General features: G+C 43.1%; 1 protein-coding gene across 1 annotated transcript in view; it reads right to left on the reverse strand.

Annotated features, from left to right (window-relative positions):
• LOC139572611 (plectin-like) overlaps positions 1–19,655 on the reverse strand; it is a 143,180-nt gene that overhangs the window by 119,965 nt on the left and 3,560 nt on the right. The gene's annotated exons all lie outside the window — the stretch shown is intronic.

Genomic DNA, 19,655 nt, shown 5'->3' on the forward strand with positions numbered 1-19,655 from the left:
GTTAGAATAGGTCAATTTAAATACAAATCCCATTTAATCCCACACTCATTGAACTACATACAATAAAAAGCCGACATTCATTTCCTCATAAAAATTAAAATAAACTGAACGGAGAGAAAACCCCGTGAGAAACTTTCTAGAACAAGTGTCAGAGCTCAGACGATTACTGCCAGATGCTACCCACAGGGGCATCTCCAACCCTCGCATGCCTATCAATGAGCGTAGGCACACAGTGGTGAACAACACTCACTGGCCAGTTCATTAGGTCCACCCATCTGGTACTGGGTGGTACCCCCTTTGCTTCCAGAACACCTTGAATTCGTCAGGGCATTCTATGAGGTATCGGAAACGTTCCACAGGGATGTTGGTCCATGCTGACGCAATGGCATCACACAGTTGCTGCAGATTGGACGGCGGTACATTTATGCTGCCAACAGCCCGTTCCATCTCATCCCAAAGATGCTCTATTGGGGTGAGTTCAGGGGACTTGCGCAGGTCAATCAAGTAAACTGAACTGTCATGTTCCAAGTGATATTTCTCCACTCCTCAATTGTCCAGTGTTGATGATCGCGTGCCCACTGGAAACTCTTCTTCTTGTTTTAGCTGATAGGAGTGGAACCGATGTTGTCGTCTGCTGCAATAGTCCATCCGTGACAAGGCTCGACGAGTTGTGCGTTCCGAGACGCCATTCTGCACACAACTGTTGTACTGTGCTGTTATTTGTCTGTTTGCGGCCCGCCTGTTAGCTTGCACAATTCTTGCCATTCTCCTTCGATCGCTCTTATCAAGGAGCTGTTTTAGGCCACAGGACTACCACTGACTGGCAGTTTTTTTGTTTGTCGCGTCATTCTTGCGTGAAAAGTCCAGGAGTGGGGCCGTTTCTGAGACACTGGATCTGGCGCGCCTGGCACTGACGATCACATTCAAAGTCACATAAGTCACTTGTTTTTCCCACATTCTAACGTGTATACACAGACAAATCACTACCGTTTACTGTTGATGAGTATTGAGTGAAACTAAGAGATTTGGGAAGGTTTAGGAATGTGCCCTGAGGAGAGATAAAAGTATGGTTTTCCAATGCCTCGCAAAGATGGGCACCTATTGGTAGATGGGTATTATTTTTTTATATGCAGACATTGAATATCCCTTTGAGCATGGTGAAGTTATTAATAACACTTTGGATGGTGGATCAATACACTCAGTCACTACAAAGATACAGACGTCCTTCTTAACTGAGTTTCCGGAGAGGAAGTAACCCGCTCAGGGATTTCCCCATGCCAAAATAGTTACAGAGTTTAATGGCTGTGATAGGATAAAACTGAGGATGGATCAACCACATTGACAGAGTGAAAAGAAGGAATTCTGTACAGAAACATGAATCCTGTTTGCAACAAGGCACTAAAGTAATAATGCAAAAAATGTGGCAAAGCAATTTACTTTTGTCTTGAATACAAAATTTTATCATTGGGGCAAATCCAATACAATACATTACTGAGAACACTCTCTGTATTTTCAAACATAGAGGTGGCTGCATCATGTTATGGATATGCTTGTCATCATTAAGGTCTAGGGAGTTTTTCAGGATAAAAAAGAAACGGGGTGGCGCTAAGCACAGGCAAAAACCTCGAGGACAACATGGATCAGTCTGCTTTCCACCAGCAACTGGGAGATGAATTCACCTTTCAGCAGGACAATAACCTAAAACACAAGGCCAAATCTACACTGGAGCTGCTTAACATGAAGACAGTGAATGTTTCTGAGTGTAACGGCTGTCGTAGTCGTTCTCCTCCTCAGACGAGGAGGAGCATGGATCGGACCAAGATGCAGAGTAGTTAGGGTTCATTATTTAATGAAAAAATCAACAAAACACTTCAAAATACAAAACCAACAAACGTGACAAACCCGAAACAGTCCTGTGTGGCCCAAACACAGTCACAGGAACAAACACCCACCAAAACACAAATGAAACCCAGGCTGCCTAAGTATGATTCTCAATCAGGAACAACGATTGACAGCTGTCTCTGATTGAGAATCATACCAGGCCGAACACCAAATCCCAACATAGAAAATCAACCATAGACCAACCCACCCAACTCACGCCCTGACCAACTAAAATAAATACAAGACAAAGGAAAACAGGTCAGGAATGTGACACTGAGTGGCCGAGTTACAGTTTTGACTTAAATCTGCTTGAAAATCTATGGCAAGACTTGAAAATGATTGTCTAGCAATGACCAACATCCAATTTGACAGAGCTTGAAGAATTTCTTGAGTGTGGTGTGATCGTTTTTTGAAAATAATAATTGGCAAATATTAAACAATCCAGGTGTGCAAATCTCTTAGAGACTTACCCAGAAATACTCACAGCTGTAATCGCTGCCAAAGACGATTCTAACATATATTGACTCATGGGTGTGAACACTTATGTAAATGAGATATGTCTGTATTTCATTTTCAATACATTTGTAAATGTATTGTCATTATGGGGTATTGTGTGTAGATGGGTGAGAGAAAAAAAATATATTAATCCTTTTTGAATTCAGGCTGTAACACAACAAAATGTGGAATAAGTCAAGGGGTATGAATACTTTCTGAAGGCACTGTATGTTGTAAATGGAAACTTGTCACTCAGACAAGCTTCCATTTCTGTATCATTAAATGTTGCATAGCTTTTTCCAGTATATGCTTTTATGTTGTTTGAGTACAACAAACCTGTACTCTTCAATGGCCATGAACATTCAATGTAACCAGTACTCTTCAAGTATACATTTTTATTATTATATAATTTTCCTTGTTTCAGGTCATCATTCACAAATTGTATATATATTTTAATTCCAAAATAACATAACCAACAAACCCCAAAACAAAAGCATACAAAAGCAATAACAATTATACATTACCTTTCAGTTCTCTGCACTTAATTTTCCATTACTTTAATATTTCAATAACATTATTATTTTGTATTTTCCTTACATACCTTAAGTCATTTGACTGTCACAAAATGTGTGGCTTTAGTGTGTAAAATACCCCTCAAAGAGTATAGAGGCCTATACAACAATATATTTATTGTACTGTATACAAGAAAGAGACCAGGTCCAGTTGACCAATAAATTCATAAAATTTGTATATTGACACTTCTTAGGGTATCTGCAAGATTAGGAGGAAGGGATAGTAAAAAGGGATCCCATATTGCATAGAAATCACCTTCCTTGTTCCTAAATATAGCACAATGTTCTCCTTTGGTAACACAAGATCTCACAGTACCACTGATTTATTGTTGGTGGCTGGTCTTTCATCTGGTTAAGGAAAACGCATTTGCAGGCCACAAAGAGTAATTTCTTAAGATTGAGCTGTGCTAAGGTAAGTGAGGGCCTGTGAGGGCCTCACGACAATAATTAGTGGAAATAGCCATGGGTCCATCCACTATTATAAGACATATGAACATGCCCTCCAACTACGTTTTGACATTTTCCCAGAAAGTTGTAATTAAGGTCCAAAACAGATGGCCATGAGTGCCTTTTCCTTCTTATACTTACAGCAGGTGTCAGAGAATTCTTCATTCATTTATTACATATAATGGGAATCCAATGAACCGACTTGCATAATCTTATATTGGATCTCTTGCACCTTGTTGCAGGTGAACAGTTGTCTTGTGTGTTAAGGTCATTCAGCTTTCATCAGGAGATTGTCCACTGGGGATAACCAGTACTCTTTAGTGGGCAGTCACATAGCTTTGTTAAGGGTTTTAGGGCTTCACAGATAATGGGGGATACTTCTCCTAGATGAAATATCACTTAGAAAGAACTTCTCGGGATATACAGTATGATACGTATGTATACTAACGAGGGTGTGCTGTTGAGAAATCCCCCGGTGAGGGCCGAGAGGTATAAATAAACTCTTAGTCTAGGACCGGATGTGTTTCCATGGTCCCAGAGCAACTCAAAAATACAGCCTCAATGACTGGCACACATGAGGTCCACATGAGGTCTGTACGTTGTTCCTCTGTGTTTTGGCAGGGGCCAATTGCTCTGCCCTCTCCCCTTCTCCCAGAGGACACTGAACAGCATCCAAAGTCAACAATCTGAACCAAACTACATGTCTCATTTATAACTCTCTGCTCCCCATGTGCACATGTTGCATATGTCCACAGTTTATCTTGAAATTCTGGAACTTTCTGTTATGAATACTGTCCCACGCCAACACAGCTTTACAGACAGAGTGTTGGTGTTGGGGGGATATGTGTTATTTTGTACGCACTCATGGTTCCTGGAATGATAAAAAGCACACAATTGAATCAAATTGAATCACTCCCTCCCTTCCTCCCGGAATGTCGGTAGCAGCCTCCAGAGTAGAAGGTGTGGGAGTTGTGATTGTTTGCAGGAAACACTGTGGAGCTTTCCTCCACGCCAGAGACTCAGTGCCAAGCCACTCACCCCAGTCCTTCTATAGCATCAGCCTACTACAGCATTATGAGTGGTTGTGTCATCTCTTGGACAACAGATAATGATTTGTGTGTGTTCAAATGTAAGCAAAGATCAATTCTAATAAAAATGTTGCAACTCTTGAGTTACTGGAAAAGTAGGGTGACAACCCCCGGCACAATCTCTATGTTGCATTTACAATCTCTATATCTATCTACATGAGAAAGGATCGCTATAAGCCTTGATTAAACTGTGAACCACCTGTAAAACATGTTATGCCTGAGAACTAGACTATTGAAGTATGTACCTATTACGCAAAACACTTCAAACGTTCCATCAACCGTCTGGAAAACACCCTCTCAATTCTAACCAGCCTCTGAATATCACACACCTACTAGATACACACTATACATAATAGGTGTAGAAAGAAAAATACTTCAAAAAGGAAAACCCCTCAACAGTTGAAATACTGTATTTGGCATGACCCCCAAAGGAAGAATTTGCTAGGTATGGTTGCCTGGGGCTATGGTAAACAAACACAAATGGAACATTTAAAGTTCAGAGAGGGAATGAAAGGTGATGCACCTGGTACGTGAGAGAGAGTTTTAATGGTTTTACTTAGCCACGCCCACTTACAATGACACTGGCCCGGTATATAGCTTCCTCTCTTAATTCTTATGTTTTCTTTATTATACAGTATATATATATATATATATATATATATTTGTTCAGATTTGTTATTGTTGGTTATGTCATGACTCTCGCTCCCGGGTGGGGATCAAATATAGTGCCCCTCTCTCCCACCAGAGAGCAAGGGGGGAAGTTGGGTTTATTTTTTATTTACATTTTTTAGCTAACCAGGTAGACCAGTTGAGAACAAGTTCTCATTTACAACTGCGACTTGGCCAAGATAAAGCAAAAGCAGTGCGACAAAAACAACAACACAGAGTTACACATGGGATAAACAAACATACAGTCAATAACACAATAGAAAATCTGTATACAGTGGTGCAAATTAAATAAGGAGGTAAGGCAATAAATAGGCCAATAGTGGCGAAGTAATTACAATTTAGCAATTAACACTGGAGTGATAAATGTGCAGATGAGGATGTGCAAGTAGAAATACTGGTGTGCAAAAGAGCAGAAAACAAGAACAAATATGGGATGAGGTAGGTAGTTGGTTGGATGGGCTATTTACAGATGGGCTGTGTACAGCTGCAGCGATCGGTAAGCTGCTCTGACAGCCGATGCTTGAAGTTAGTGAGGGAGATATAAGTCTCCAACTTCAGTGATTTTTGCAATTCGTTCCAGTCATTGACAGCAGAGAACTGGAAGGAAAGGCGGTCAAAGGAGGTGTTGGCTTTGGGGATGACCAGTGAAATATACCTGCTGGAGCGCGTGCTAAGGGTGGGTGTTGCTATGGTGACCAGTGAGCTGAGATAAGGCGGAGCTTTACCTAGCAAAGACTTATAGATGACCTAGAGCCAGCGGGTTTGGCGGTGAATATGTAGAGAAGACCAGCCAACGAGAGCATACAGGTCGCAATGGTGGGTAGTATATGGGGCTTTGGTGACAAAACAGATGTCACTGTGATAGACTGGATCCAATTTGCTGAGTAGAGTGTTGGAGGCTATTTTGTAAATGACATGGCCGAAGTCAAGGATCGGCAGGATAGTCAGTTTTACGAGGGTATGTTTAGCTGCATGAGTGAAGGAGGCTTTGTTGCAAAATAGGAAGCCGATTCTATATTTAATTTTGGATTGGAGATGTTTAATATGAGTCTGTAAGGAGAGTTTACAGTCTAGCCAGACACCCTAGGCATTTATAGTTGTCCACATATTCTAAGTCAGAACCGTCCAGAGTGGTGAAGCTAGGCGGGCGGGCGGGTGCGGGCAGCGATCGGTTGAAGAGCATGCATTTAGTTTTACTAGCGTTTAAGAGCAGTTGGAGGCCACGGAAGGAGTGTTGTATGGCATCGAAGCTCATTTGGAGGTTTGTTAACACAGTGTCCAAAGAAGGGCCAGATGTATACAGAATGGTGTCGTCTGTGTAGAGGTGGATCAAAGAATCACCCGCAGCAAGAGCGACATCATTGATATATACAGAGAAAAGAGTCGGCCCGAGAATTGAACCGTGTGGCACCCCCATAGAGACTGCCAGAGGTCCGGACAACAGGCCCTCCGATTTGATACACTGAACTCTATCTGAGAAGTAGTTAGTGAACCAGGCGAGGCAGTCATTAGAGAAACCAAGGCTGTTGAGTCTGCCGATAAGAATACGGTGATTGACAGCGTCGAAAGCCTTGGCCAGGTCGATGAAGACGGCTGCACAGTACTGTTTTTTATCGATGGTGGTTATGATATTGTTTAGGACCTTGAGAGTGGCTGAGGTACACCCATGACCAGCTCGGAAACCGGATAGCATAGCGGAGAAGGTACGGTGGGATTCGAGATGGTTGGTGATCTGTTTGTTCACTTGGCTTTCAAAGACTTTAGAAAGGCAGGGCAGGATAGATATAGGTCTATAACAGTTTGGGTCTAGAGTGACTCCCCCTTTGAAGAGGGGGATGACCGCGGCCGCTTTCCAATCTTTAGGAATCTCAGACGATACGAAAGAGAGGTTAAACAGACTAGTAAAAGGGGTTGCGACAATGGCGGCAGATAATTTTAGGAAGAGAGGGTCCAGATTGTCAAGCCCAGCTGATTTGTAGGGATCCAGATATTGCAGCTCTTCCAGGACATCAGCTGTCTGGATTTGGGTGAAGGAGAAGCAGGGGGGGGGGGCTTGGGCCAGTTGCTGCGGGGGGTGCAGAGCTGTTGGCTGGGGTTGGGGTAGCCAGGTGGAAAGCCTGGCCAGTCGTAGACAAATGCTTATTGAAATTCTCAATCACTGTGGATTTATCGGTGGTGACAGTGTTTCCTAGCCTCAGTGCAGTGGGCAGCTGAGAGGAGGTGCTCTTATTCTCCATGGACTTTACAGCGTCCCAAAACTTTTTGGAATTAGTGTTGCAAGATGCACATTTCTGTTTGAAAAGCTAGCCTTTGCTTTCCTAACTGACTGAGTATATTGATTCCTGACTTCCCTGAAAAGTTGCATATCGCAGGAACTATTCGAAGCTAGTGCAGTGCACCACAGGATGTTTTTGTGCTGGTCAAGGGCAGTCAAGTCTGGAGTGGACCAAGGGCTATATCTGTTCTTTGTTCTGAATTTCTTGAAAGGGGCGTGCTTATTTAAGATGGTTAGGAAGGCACTTTTGAAGAACAACCAGGCATCCTCTACTGATGGGATGAGGTCAATATCCTTCCAGCATACCCGGGCCAGGTCGATTAGAAAGGCCTGCTCGCTGAAGTGTTTTAAGGAGCGCTTGACAGTGATGAGGGGTGGTTGTTTGACCGCGGACCCATAACGGACGGAGGCAATGAGGCAGTGATAGCTGAGATCCTGGTTGAAAACAGCAGAGGTGTATTTAGAGGGCAAGTTGGTCAGGATGATATCTATGAGGGTGCCCATGTTTACGGATTTGGGGTTGTACCTGGTAGGCTCTTTGTTAATTTGTGTGAGATTGAGGGCATCTAGCTTAGATTGTAGGGGGCCGGGGTGTTAAGCATATCCCAGTTTAGGTCACCAAACAGTACGAACTCTGACGATAGATGGGGGGCAATCAATTCACATATGGTGTCCAGGGCACAGCTGGGAGCTGAGGGGGGTCTATAACAAGCGGTAAAAGTGAGAGACTTATTTCCGGGGAGATGGATTTTTAAAAGTAGTAGCTAACTGTTTGGGCATAGACCTGGATAGTAGGACAGAACTCTGCAGGCTATCTCTACAGTAGATTGCAACTCCGCCCCCTTTCTTGACAGAAAATGTTGTAATTGGGGATGGAATTTCAAATTTTTTTGTGGCCTTCCTAAGCCAGGATTCAGACACGGCTAGGAAATCAGTGTTGGCAGACTGTGCTAAAGCAGTGAATAAAGCAAACTTAGGGAGGAGGCTTCTGATGTTAACATGCATGAACACAAGGCTTTTCCAGTTACAGAAGTCAACAAATGAGAGCACCTGGGGACACACAGGGCCTGGGTTAACCTGTACATCACCAGAGGAACAGAGGATGAGTAGGATAAGGGTACGGCCAAAGGCTATAAGAACTGGTCGTCTAGTGCGTTTGGAACGGAGAGTAAAAAAAGCAGACTTCTGGGCGTGGTAGGATAGATTCAGGGCATAATGCCCAGACAAGGGCCTTACATAAATCGAAAGAGGAGATTCTCATGATTAGCATGGTGTCCGAATTAAAAACATCAAAATATACACATTGCGAGATATTTGGCAAAATAGACAGACATACCTATATTTCCCTATAGTAAACAATGGGATGACCTCAGAGTTACATGAGGATTTTTTTTTATGTTTACATTTGAACTATAAACAATGTGAGCAGGTCTCCATTGCGAAGCTGCCATTGTGACATAGTACAACAAAATGGGATTAGAACGTTCGGAAGGCGAGTTGGTGCCACAGTGCTCAATAGAACTAATAGGAGCTGGCAGGGTGAACAATGCCCTAAAATAAGGCCTGTTGTTTCGTGATTACTTCAAAACTACGGCAGGCAGCTGGGATATATGGTAATATTATGAAACTGGGCTCCACCGCTGATGCAATTAACTACTTTTTATTAGAAAAAAGCATTGTTAAAAATGTCATGTGTCCAGTCTACCTAGGCATTGGGTGACAATGAGAGAGGCTGCATCTCTAGAAGTACCAGTTAAGCTAGGTGCGGTCTCCGCATATGTGGGAGGTGGGGCAGGGGAGCTAACCGATGCAGGTAGAGCGGGACTAGGGGCTCCGCAGTAAAACAAAACAATGAGAGCTACCCTAAACAACAGTATACAAGGCATATTGACATTAGAGAAAGGCATAAAGCAATCACAGGTGTTGATTGGGAGGGCTAAGACAACAACGGGTAAACCAGCTAAGACAACAACAATGGGTAAATGGCGATGAATGGGCAGAGAGGGTCAGTTAGCTACACACAGGGCCTGAGTTCAAGGTAGGGGCCGACAGATAAACAAAATGAAGTACCGTGTTAATGAACAGTCCAGTAGGCATCAGCTGTGTAGCCTAGTGATCATAGGGTCTAATAAGCAGCAATGGACAAAAAAGGGAGCCGCTTGGCAGTCGTCACTACGCTAGGCGAGCGGGAGACACGGCACTCAGAGAGCTAGCAGGCCGGGGCTAGTAGCTGGGTCCTCACCGACATCAACGACGCAGAGGCCGGTTGAGAGCACATCAACCGAAATACGTCAACAGACCAGTCATGATAGATCGGCGGGGCTCCGTGTCGACAAAGGGTCCAGGCCAATTGGCAAGAGAGGTGTTGTAGTTGGTGTTCTTCGTTTGCTAGCCGGGGGAATGGGCCTAGCTCGAGGCTAACTGGTGTTTGCTTCTGGACAAGGGCATTAGCCACGATAGCCACTCGCTAGCAGCTAGCTAGCTGCGATGATCCGGTGTAATGGTCCAGAGCTTGCGACAGGAATCCGGTGATGTAGTGGGAAAAAAAAACATTCCGACATGCTCCGGGATGTTATCGCGCTGTGCAGACTGGCGGATATTATGCTGGCTATCCGGGCTAAAGCGGCTGGTGTCTGTGCTAAAGGTAAAGACTGCTAGCAGTGGCTAACAATGACTAAATAGCTAGTAGCTAATTAGCTGGCTGGCTTCTGAAGGCTAGCCCCTGATGGAGGTTCCGGTTATAAGTTTAAAAAAAAATAGCAGATCCGTACCACGTTGGGTGAGATGGGTTGCAGGAAGGTACATTTAATTTGAAAATGGAAAAAGAGATTTAATTGTATACAGAAACAAAGAAAAAGCTGAATATTTACATGGGACAATAACGTCTTACTGCTACGCCATCTTGGATAGACTTGAGTTAATGTCGGTCGTAAACTTTCTCCCTCTTGCCTTTGCAGTATTGAGAGTGGAATGACTTTAACATCAAAATATAGGACATTGAAACAATATTTCTCACAAAGAATGTGGGAAATGGTTGGTGGGGATCTAAGCAATAAATAAACAATAAGTGTTGTAAATACTGTAGCTACTATTTATTCATAGAGGCTTGACAGATTTGCAATTCATATATTTGTGAAATAAGTAATGACTTCCTTTCAAACCTTGGAAACTGATTCAGATCCAAAGAATAACAACTAGCGTGATGTGAACAGATCAGCCACACTCCCTCATGCCTCTCATACCACATACCATGACTGCTAACATGACTAGGATAGTAGCCAGCATTTAGAGGGTTAACCTCCAACACAAGAGGGCTGAAAAGAGTAAAGCAAGAATGAGAGAGAGACCGAGACTGTAGGAAGAGAGAGGGCTGGTGAGAGAGAACTAGAGGGAAAAGGACACACCCTCTTACTGAATGGTACAGCTGGCTACTCTATGACCTTGACTCTCCTTAATTTAAGGTTAGCGTGTCTTCTTGGTGGGAGAATAACATTGAAAAGCCCTTTCCGCTCTCCTGAAGTTCTCTTACCTTGCCTCCTCAGTCTCGTCAAGCGCCAGACTGTGATCAGGGTCACTATGTGCCCAAAAATCACCAGGGCGGGGAACATGGGTCCTGGGGGGCTTGCCACAGCTGGCATTTGGACAGAGATAAAACTTTGGCAGCGCTGATCGACAGGTGGGAGGACATGGAGTGAGAGGAGTGGGGCTGTGTGGGTGTGCCAGAGGAGAAGAGAAGGTGGGAGGGTGGTTTAAAAAATAAAGACGGGCAGTTTCAACCTTTCCCGGCATAAACAGTGAACCCCTAGCTTTCTCTCACTTGGTGCTACGCCCTCTCTTCTTTCAACACGTCTTCTGTCCCTCATCTAGTCCTCTGTGTTTACAACTCAGTCTTTCTCTTCCTTTCTCTTTTCTTCCTCTCTCTACATTCTAAATGTATATTTCTATAATGTGTGTGTCTGTTCTTTAATAACCAGCCCACTCCGTGTGTACAGTATCTGCTTTCACTGCAAAGGGCTGTCTAAACTAAAGTGTATCTAGTCACACTGGGCACTTTACTAGACTCTGTTCATCTGTTCATTAAACATACAGAGACACACACGGAGTCACAAAGGCAAGTTAGACTTCAAATGAAGGAACAGTTTAAAAAAACACTACTGTACCACTGTAAAATGATGTCAAAATCCTATTCTCCCTCTTGAAATAGTAGCACTAAAACAATCTGATAATATGCTTATAATTTAAGTAAACATTGACAGTAGGTGGACGTTTACATTGAAAGTACTGTGTTCTTACCACATTAAATTGAACCCCCTCTCTGACTCATTCCATCCTAGAGCATGTTCTTTTTGTTCCCCATTCTCTCTCTCATTGCAGCCTAATCACTATTATGTTCCCCAATGAATGATCCCCCTCTTTTTCAACCTCTACACATACAGTACATCGTAGTTCAACTGAACAAGGCTTGAGTTCTACAGTATTTCAACAAGGAAGTAGGTGATACAAATGTCTTTGTTAGGTCAATTAAAGCAGGACTGGTTGGTCTGGATGTGTTATCTAAATGGTACTGTCACGGAGTGATTTCAAAAGAAGAAAGCCCAGCCCGAAGGAAGAATGGTAATCATATAAGGCCCATCATCCGAGGGTAAAGGTCTTTACGCAAACGTTGTGGCATTCACATGCATTATTCACTATCTGTCTCAGGGATAGAAAGGGGAGCGGCATGTTTACCATACTAGCCCATCGATTACACTTTCACACTATGTACAGTGTCACCTCTATCTTGCAAATAATTTCCTTCAAGAATAAGAGTGAACTAAGCAAAGACAATTTGAAGTGTCATCCAAATAATCCTGCCTTCTAAATCTCTATGAGAGAAACAGATAGACTACCGGTTAACTTGCTTACACACAACAACAATCCCAAATGGCCTGGCGACACTTGTGGCTTGAGCAAGGCTTGTGCAAGACAGGAAAACATGTGTAGGCTTAACTTGTCTTTTTTTATTTTTTTTTATCTATTCAGTATTCACAAATAGCCCGGACAGACACAGAGAGACATCAAACACACACAGAGGAGTTTCAAAAGGAGCAACACCATCCTTTTAGCCAGTCACAACTCTCTTGTATATATATATATACATGATTCGCAATTCAAGTCTGCCATAGTGCCAACAGGTTTAAATATGGAATAGAATCCCTACATCGGTAGCTGAAGGTTGCGGTTAAGCGGCCGTGGTGTTTATGTGTGTGCGTGTGTGTGTATGTGTGTGTGTGTGTGAGTGGGGAATGTGCGTCTGTGTGTAGTACGGCGCCCCCCCCCCCCCCCCCCTCTCAGCAACACAACAACATTTCACACACCGCGTTTGCCAATAAAACACACAGACGGACAGCCAACAGAGAGACACTGACCACAACAACAGTCACCCTAGTCGGTTGACCTACCAGGTATGATCTTCATCTATGTTGTCGGGAAAAGAGAGAGGAAGAGGAAGTAGGAGGAACAGAGAGAGCCGAATCAGCGGGAATGAGGGGAAAGAGGAGGACTCCTGTTTGTTTGCTCTCCGCTGCCCCGTTTCTCCACCTTCTTAATTTTGACAGCCCTGTGCCTGCTGCTAGGATTTGTCAGCCTGCTCTCTAGTGTCCTCACAATTAGAAGGGGGGGGCAAGGGGACCCGACAGGGCAAGGGGACCCGACAGGGGCAGGGACGTGGAGGGGGAAGGAGGAGAGGGGGAGGCAAGGGGCGGTATTGAAGCTTACAGTGGGGCTATAAATACCAGACAGGGACAGATGATCACACCATCACAGTTTAGAAGCTGATGGAACCACTCTGGCGGCCATTTTTTGCTGCCGTAGCCCACTACGCCAGGCTACCTTTCTCCTCAGATGAGGAGATCTTTATTCAGTGAGATTATGTCACAGACTTCAGCCAGGCCAGGAAAGAGACCTGACCCATTTAAGAGGAATCTGATGATGTATACAGTTTGCCTGCGCACATACTGTGCCTACATACCTGAAGTATGTCCATCAGCTAATACGGTCAGCAAATAGCCTACTATATAGCCATCATCTAATACCATTACGATCAGTTGAGCTTTCGGCCAAAAGCCTATCATCTATGTGACATGAAGACACACGTGAACAATCAACAGGTGAAGCAGGACAAATGGTTCTCAATGAAGCACTGTGTCAATAACAATGTACTCCGACATAAACCTGATGGAAAAGTGAAAACACAAAAACACAAAACAAAATGACACAAAACGCCAAAAAAAATACAATTTCTCATATCCAGAACTGGAACTATTCCGGCTCAGGCTGGCTTGGTGGTCTTCTTTGGCACCTGGTTAGGAATGTCAAACTTAACTGTCGAAATACCAGTGAACACACTCCAGTTTAGGGAGAGATAGATTGGCATGACCTAATCCAAGCCTCTCTAACTAATGATCCCCTGTTGCTTTGGGGACCCCTGCAATGTATAACATTGGCTAAATATAGCATTTTTTTTTTTTTTTTACTGGAGGCTATGTATCTAAGTGTGCATGTGGCATTGTGAATTGCAGTATTGACAATGTATGTTCCATTCACAACTTTACTGTCTTAGACACATTTCCGTTGGTCCCCTATGTTTGAGGATGAAATAGGCCTTTCTAAAATCACCATTATGTGTTCAATGTTAACTAGGCCTGGTCATTCGGAGCGCTGTAAAACTGAAAATACAGCTACAGATATTGAAGATTTCAATATTTTCTCTGCTAGGAACTGATGTTCTTATTGGATTATCTATCGCCCAAACACAGTTCCTAGTGATATTGACATGGAATAGTTCCACCAAATTAACCAATAAAGAGACGCAGTCATTTCTGAAATAGAGCTATATTACGACACCCCTTGGGGGCTCATAGAGTAGTCCAAAGACATGAGCTCCTATTGGCATTACTATATGTGAACAGATAGATAGTTAGAGCATTGGGCCTGTAACCGAAAGGTTGCTGGGTCAAATCCCAGAGTGGACGAGGTACAAATCTGTTGTTCTGCCCCTGAGCAAGGCAGTTAACCCACTGTTCCCCGGGCGCCAAAGTTGTGGATGTCGATTATGGCAGCCCCCCGTACCTCTCTGATTCAGGGGGGTTGGGTTAAATGCGGAAGACACATTTCAGTTGAATGCATTCAGTACAACTGACTAGGTATCCCCTTTCCCCTATTGTTCACCGTTGTGGTATCCATACACACATCACTCACATTTCTGGAGTGATGAGGAGTTAGTGCCTAAAAAGGCTATCTCCCTTAAACCTTTTGTAAATACATTTTTTCTAAAGGATTTTTTTCAACAGAAAGACTGGATGTAACAAATACAAGAACAGTGTCCAAGAAAGGCACACAATTGGAACATACAGAATTGTTCATTTAACTGACCATAAAACCACATCAATTTTCGACCAAACCACAAAAGGGCCTCATGTATATGTCTAATGAAGAAAGCTCAGATATTTTGTCTAAATCATGGAGTCCCTCTCTGCTCTAGTTAATGTTCCATCTTGACTTAGAGAACGTCAGGCGGGTATCTGCTGAAAAACATACTTTTATAGTTTGGTAGGTTTGTATTAAAGGTGAAATGTTTCTGAGACCTTTGAAATTAGTAGAAAAACCCTATAGTATTTTGTATGTGGGTGGGTGTTGTGGGAGTTTGTTTGTACGTGTGTGTGTGTGTCTGTGTGAGCGTGCACGTGCACATGTATGTGTACACATCACAAAATCAACATTTACTTTTTAGAATCCGTTCCCTTCCCTCCTCTCAACACCCAGGGGAGGATAGTCATACCTGAGCCACATACAGTGCCTTCAGAAAGTATTCATACACCTTCACTTACAGTATTCAACATTTTCTTGTGTTACAGCCTGAATTCAAAATGTATTTCTCAACCATCTACACACAATGCTCCATAATGACAAAGTGAAAATATGTTTTTATATATTTTTGAAAATATATTGAAAATTAAATACAGAAATATCTCATTTACATAAGTATTCACACCCCTGAGTCAATACATGTTAGACTCGCCCAGTCTTTCTGGGTAAGTCTCTAAGAGTCTCTAAGTTAGACTTGCCCATTATTATTAAAACAATTCTTCAAGCTCTGTCAAGTTGGTTGTTGATCATTGCTTGACAGCCATTTTCAACTCTAGCCATAGATTTTCAAGACGATTTAAGTCAAAACTGTAACTACGCCACTGAGGAACATTCAATGTTGTCTTGGTAAGCAACTCCAGTGTATATTTGGCCTTGTGTTTTAGGTTATTGTCCTGCTGAAAGGTGAATTTATCTCCCAGTGTCTGTTGGAAAGCAGACTGAACCAAGTTTTCCTCTAGGATTTTGCCTGTGCTTCGCTCTATTCCATTTATTTTTATCCTAAAAACTCCCTATTCCTTGCAGATGACAAGCATAACCATAACATGATGCAGCCACCACCCATGCTTGACAATATGAAGAGCGGTATTCAGTCATGTGTTGTGTTGGATTTGCCCCAAACATAACGCTTTGTATTCGGGACAAAAAGTTAATTTCATTGCAAAATGTTTTGCAGTTTTACTTTAGCGCCTTATTGCAAACAGTATGCATGTTTTGGAATATTTTGTAATTTTGTAAAGGCTTCCTTCTGTAATTTAGGTTACTATTGTGGATTAACTGCAATGTTGTTGATCCATTCTCAGTTCTCCTATCACAGCCATTAAACTCTAACTGTTTTAAAGTGACCATTGTCATCATGGTAAAATCCCTGAGCGGTTTCCTTCCTCTCCGACAACTGAGTTAAGTAGGACACCTGTATCTTTGTAGTGACTGGGTGTACTGATACACCATCCAAAGTGTTATAACTTCACCATGCTCAAAGGGATATTCAATGTCTGCATTTTTTTTTACCCAGGTGCCCTTCTTTGCGAAACATTAGAAAACCTCTCTGGTCTTTGTGGATGAATCTGTGTTTTGACCATAGAGAAATTATATGTGTGGGGTACAAAGACAAGCTAGTCCTTCAAAAACACAACTTACAATGTGACTTGTTAAGCACGTTTTTACTCATAAACGTATTTAGGCGTGCCATAACAAAAGGGACTGAATACTCATTGACTCAAGACATTCCAGCTTTTCATTAATTTGTAAAAATGTCTACTTTGATATTATGGGGTATTATGTGTAGGCCAGTGACACACAATCTTATTTTAAATTCAGGCTGTAACACAACAAAGTGTGGGAAAAGTCAAGGGGTGTGAATACTTTCTGAAGGCACTGTAGCTTCTAAGGTATGTTGTTGACCAAGGACCAAAATCCAATATGTACCGTGGGAAACGCCTAACATCAGCTCATCTTGGACTAGTACTCATTACAGGAACATATGCTATTGATTTATGTGTTTGTTCCATAGTTTAGACTACAGTGAGTTAACTGTTATATGGAGGCAGTAGATCTCCCAGTCACTCTGACGTGAGCCAGCCAGGCTGCGCTCATTACATTGTGTTACAGACTATAATTACCGCTGGATGTTCCAGCCGCCTTTTTCCTCCATGTGAGCCAGCTCTGCTCCAACTGGCAACCACTCTGCCTGCCTACGCTGGAAGACATTACCCAGCAGGCTCCTGTGAGAGGACTTTGTGCATGTTACACAGCATTTATACACTTCAGCGAAACATTATACTAGTATCGACATTGTTTTAATGTTTGATAAACGTTCCTACAATTGGATCAGTGACGTCAAGCATGTGATGCGATTCACAATTCTCCGCAAGCAGACGAAGAACGACCTCTCATTTCATCTCGTTATTTTGGAAATACGGAGCAGCACGTGTTTTCCTCATCAGGCGGCCTGTAAGCGCACAGGTGCCATCCCAACCCAGGAGACGTGCCAGGTGGTGTCAGCGGAAAGACAGAGGAGCAGCTGAGCTACCCAACTTTGTTTTGAGCACAACAGCAAAGCCCAGATTTACAGCCTTACACTGTACTCAACATGCGATGTCACAACACGGGCTACTGATAGCGTGACGGCTAACAGTGCTCGACCCCCATGTTTTTTTTCACTCGCGAAAGGTCAGGCTCACACACTCACATACACCACACCACAATCGTGAGCCATTAGTATGAAACGGGACAGAGGAGAATCCTCAGTTGCTGGTAGTTTCATATATTTCACAAATATGTGGGAATGTCTGCACCGAGGAGGGAGAAGCCTAGGAAAACAACACGAAATGTCTGAAATATGAGTTAGGGTAATGGCCTGTGCCTCACTAATCATGAACAATGTAGCTTTTGTTTGAACATGCAGTCGTATTCATTCATCACACATGATTGCAAATGTCACAGACACAGCTTATGTATTTTCCTGGGATTTCCCAGATCAAGAGTCACCGTTGGCTCGGCCTGATGTATAAAGAGCTTTAAAGCGACAAGGTGCGAAACCTGTCAATGCCCGATCTAAAGTTCCCTGCTTCTACCGAAGCCATATTGACAGAAGTCTGAGAAAGGGTTGATTGAGTTCTGAGAGTCTCAGACAGTGCTACGGTAGCAGTGTAAAAGTAGGCGTGGTCCAGAACAATCTGAGGGTATTACTGAATCGTACAGCTACATAATTAGATTTCATACCATCAATACTATCAATACTAATACGCTCTAGGATCATCAGACATGAAGAGACACCCACATACCAATGTGGTGTCTGCTAAACATCTCCATTTGACGTCATTTTCAATCACTGCCGGATATATTCCTTCAAATAGATACTGTGCCTAATGTATCTTACGGTATGATTGACAAACTCCATGATTGGTCACATGACATGCATTCCCAAAATGAATAAAAATAGCCCAGAGAAAGGCACTATGCTTTCACAGTGGTATTTCTGGGGTAATTTGCGTATGCACATGGCTATTATGGATCATCCACTGTAGGTGGCAGCAGTGAGTTAGCAAACATTGCTATTATCGGTGGTTAGGATGGCACTCTGAAGCATGATGGGCTTTCCTGCCTGATCAGTTACACAGCCTTTTTTATCCCATGATATTCACATAAAGAGGAACCGTATTTTCTTTACATTTTGCACTGATGCCAAAACAAAAGGAATGTAAGGCCCTAACATACAGTGTAACAATATGCCACTGGATATTTTGAAGAAGATTTTGCTTCCAGACGTGTTCTTTGATCCAGATCTCAAACGCTCTAAATGCTGTTGACCGGGTGATCTGTAAACACACACTAACTTCACATCTCTGAAAGTGGACTCATTCTCCTGATGACTAACACAGCTTGACCGCTGCCTGTCATATGAGCAATGCTGCTAATTTACTCCAGACCTGCAGAAGCAGTGTCACGTGTGGAACCGGGGAACACACACCCAGAATAGTACAGCTATGGTATGAGCAGACTATTCCAATTTCCTGTCTGTTCTCTCTCTCTCTCACACAACAGTACAGACAACGCCCATGTGTGCTGCAGTCTCTTGCCACTCTGTGCAAGGGTTATATGCTACAGTATAAACTCATAAACACCCACATGACACGTCTCAAAAACCAAAATGTCTACCAACATGCATCTTGCTTTAATAACAGCAAACAACAGCAGAGAAACAACGATGTATACTTTCAGTTTAGTCAAAGCCAACAACATGGGATAGCATTGCCAACATTTTTATGCACATTCCAGCACTTTTCATGAGCCAATCTGGGGTGGGGGGTGGGGGGGGGGGGGGCAGGGAGCTGTCAGCAGGCGTGACAACATATTGTTCAGAAAGCCCACCTAACAAAGCCTGTTGTTAGATAACACATACAAAGGCATACTATTATCTGACCCGAGAGGGGAAACCAGGAACTGGAGACCAGCGTCCAAAATCACAGTGCCAAGAACACAGCCTTCCTAACTAAAAAAACACACAGAGAGAGAGAGAGAAAGTGTCCAAAAGCACCACACCCCCTTCTCTCATTCATTCTCTTCTTCCCTTTATCACGCAGGTCATCTCCACGGAGAAAAGACAGGAGGGGAGTAAGCTAGGCGTAGCACATAGCCACACCACAGGAATTACTGCACGTCTGAATCATTTCTGACAGGGAGACAGCGCGTGTGCATTGCCCAAGTCTAAAATCAAAGTCATGTGGCACTGAGGTCTGTACAATAGAATGCGTGTTTCAACATGCTTCGTATGCTACAATATGCTGTTATGCATGGACATCTATCACATTTGCCACTTTG

The sequence above is a fragment of the Salvelinus alpinus genome, chromosome 4 (assembly GCF_045679555.1).
Source record: "Salvelinus alpinus chromosome 4, SLU_Salpinus.1, whole genome shotgun sequence".
NCBI classification, from domain to species: Eukaryota; Metazoa; Chordata; class Actinopteri; order Salmoniformes; family Salmonidae; genus Salvelinus; species Salvelinus alpinus.